The sequence below is a fragment of the Cryptomeria japonica genome, chromosome 3, assembly GCF_030272615.1.
Source record: "Cryptomeria japonica chromosome 3, Sugi_1.0, whole genome shotgun sequence".
Taxonomy (NCBI): domain Eukaryota; kingdom Viridiplantae; phylum Streptophyta; class Pinopsida; order Cupressales; family Cupressaceae; genus Cryptomeria; species Cryptomeria japonica.
In genome coordinates this window covers 887,829,145-887,832,676 of record NC_081407.1, presented here as the reverse complement: position 1 = coordinate 887,832,676, position 3,532 = coordinate 887,829,145, and the positions used below count along the sequence as shown (strand labels likewise).

Sequence of the window (3,532 nt, the reverse complement as noted above, 5' to 3'; positions counted from 1 at the left end):
TATAATATATTATTATATTACATTATATATCATATAATATGATAATTTTGATCGCTCATGTGACTGTGCCCTACTATTCCATGGTTGGGCTCTGTCCGAACAGAGAAGACCAAAAGTGTGAAACGATCACGTTCGGAGCAACTACGAACAATAGACATGGAAAATTAGTGAAAGCAATAGGTCTAACCCTAGTATAAGTGATCAAAGTCAATCTCATGCAGGATCGGAGTCTAAAACCTTGAAAGACACTAACAATTCATTGGATTGAGTAATTAGCCGTCTATAGAATTATCTTCAACAGTAGCTAGATCCAGAGGGAAGTTGTGAGCGTTACGCTCGTGCATCACTTCCATACCAAGGTTAGCACGATTAATGATATCGGCCCAAGTGTTAATTACACGACCTTGACTGTCAACAACAAATTGGTTGAAATTGAATCCATTTAAGTTGAAAGCCATAGTGTTGATGCCCAAAGCAGTAAACCAGATACCTACTACTAGCTAAGCAGCTAAAAAGAAATGTAGAGAACGAGAGTTGTTGAAACTAGCATATTGGAAGATCAATCGACCGAAATAACCATGAGCAGCTACAATATTGTAGGTTTCTTCTTCCTGACCAAATTTGTAACCTGCATTAGCAGACTCATTTTCGGTAGTTTCCCTGATCAAACTCGAAGTTACCAAGGAACCATGCATAGCACTAAATAGAGAGCTGTCGAATACGCCAGCTACACCTAACATGTGAAATGGATGCATAAGAATATTGTGTTCAGCCTGGAATACAATCATGAAATTGAAAGTACCAGAGATTCCTAGAGGCATAGCATTAGAGAAACTTCCTTGACCAATAGGGTAAATCAAGAAAACAACAGTAGCTGCTGCTACTGGAGCTGAATATACAACAACAATCCAAGGACGCATACCTAGACGGAAGCTAAGCTCCCACTCACAACCCATATAGCAAGCTACACCAAGTAGGAAGTGTAGAACGATTAGCTCATAGGGACCACTATTGTATAGCCATTCATCAACAAAAGTTGCTTCCCATATGGGATAGAAATGCAGACCAATGGTTGCAGAGGTAGGAATAATAGCACCGGAAATAATATTGTTTCCATAAAGAAGAGAACCGGAAACAGGTTCACGAATACCATCAATATCTACTGGAGGAGCTACAATGAAAGCGATAATGAATACAGAGGTTGCAATCAATAGGGTAGGAATCATCAAGACACCGAACCATCCAATGTAAAGACGGTTTCAATGCTAGTGATCCAATCGCAAAAACAATTCTCCCCACCCCGACCGAGTATCACCTAGGGTCCGGAGAACTGGGTCAGGAATAGGAATGGCCCACTTTCCAACATTCTATCCCTCGATACGATATGTAATATAATATTATATTATTATATAATACGTATTATATAATATAATAATATATAATATTATATTATTATATAATACGTATTATATAATATAATAATATATAATATTATATTATATAATATTATATTATATAATATTATATTATATAATATAATAATATATAATATTATATTATATAATATTATATTATATAATATAATGTTATTTTAAAATAATTTAACTAAAATTGGATATCGGATTTTATCGGATATCTGATTTTTCGAGACAATATAAGTGGATTGTGACAGCCCGTGAGTTATTTTTCACCCACGACCTGTGCGATTTTTTAAAATTCGATATTCGGTTGGACCCGATATCCGATTTTGTGACCCAAATTTGCAAAAAAATCCATTAAAAGGTAGGATTTTTATTGTTTTTCATCATTTTCATTCATTTTTTTGTATTTTTTTAAATGTTTATTTGTTTTTTCATTCAAAATATGTTTTTTTTCATGAAAACTAGGCTTTTTTAAATCAAATATAAAATTGTTCAAATTTGTTAACTAAATTCAATTGTTTACATTCAATTAGGTTAAAAATGGGGGATAACAGTGAAAACATTGATCAACCACAACCGCAACAACCAAACCCTCTTGCACAAAACCCTCCTTTGCCAAACCCCCCCTCAATTAAGAATTTAATTGCACAAAATTTGAACCAATTGAGGGAGATTGCAGATGTCTATCGTAGGATCCCTCGCCTGAACCCAATGTTTGATCCCCTCACGTCGATCATAAAGAGTATAGAAACTGTCACTGAGGAGCACAATGCTGCTCTTTTGTGGCGAGATTCCATGAGGGAACAATATGTGGATGGCTTTTACTGTAAGGAGATCAAGGATCTCGAGATATCCAAAGGCGCTACGCCGCATTGTTTGTGAATCCCCGCATTGGTCAACCCGTAGACCAAAAAAAAAAAAAACTTTCTATTATTGTGAAAAAAATTTGGGATCGTTGGTGGATGGTTTTCGATAAACCACCCAATAACAATCTTGATGTTCCCTTCTACTGCAACAAAAAATTGTATGTTGAGTTTGTTTTAGGAAAACATGTGAACTACTTTGACATCCAACCTTTCCAGGGTGTGGGTTTAGGTATGCCCCAAAATAGACCTAGGGCAATCAGAGTAGTCCAAGGCCCATATGTCCCCCCTCCTCCTGTTGATCCCCAACCTCCAGTGCAACATCCAAATATCATCTGTGAGGCGGCATCACGGACCATATCGACTATTAACTCTTTGAGTAGTCTTTTGGTTTCTCAGGATGGGGCAGTAGCTTAGCCTACTTTTGATGGTAGCAGTGCATCTGGTGGTGGTGACACATCCTCCTTGGCTCCACACATTTGTGTGCCTCATAGTTGTGTCATGTGTGGGCAGGTATGCTTCGGTCCAGTTGGATAACCTGTTGATCCTCCTATGCACATTGCAGATTATGAGGTGCATGATGCACCAGATGTTATGACACAGACTGGAGGATACCCTGGAGAGTCCTCACATGCTAGATGCGAGGAGGCACCTTCATCATACATTCATTATGTAGTGGTAAGATTTGTATTTTCACAGTTCATTCTATATTTTAAATGAATATGTATAACCTAAATAATATTAAGTACTAATTTTTATTTATATGGTCTATTTAACAGTTGATGACAGAGGAGGAGTTGACACAAATCCAGGAGGGCACCTTGACGACCATTTCATTTGGCCTTGATAGCTTTACAGTACATATATTATTGCACTCAGACGTTTGTATTTTATTGTACATACATGCTCATCATTTATATTGGTATTAATTAGATTATGTAGTAACTTGCATGTATATCTTATTTTACTCTTGTAGGGCACAAGTAGCGCAAGTGCGGGGCCGTGTGATTCAGGATCTGGTAGTGCAATTGGAGACAAGAGAAAGGTAATTGAATGCAAATATGATTGAATGAATAGTTTAAATAACTTATAATGATTATACATGTCTAGACATAGATTGATAGTTTCATATACTTGTTGTGTATATGTACAAAAAATTCTTGGCTTCACATCCTTGTTGACTACACCCACTATACCTGAAGATGAAGAAGAGATGCTTCGAGTACATGTGTGTTTATTTTGTTTTGT

General features: G+C 36.5%; 1 pseudogene; it reads right to left on the bottom strand.

Moving 5' to 3' along the window:
- Positions 1–267: 267 nt before the first annotated feature.
- LOC131070793 (photosystem II protein D1-like) lies at positions 268–1,263 on the bottom strand (annotated as a pseudogene).
- Between the last annotated feature and the right edge of the window lie 2,269 nt (positions 1,264–3,532).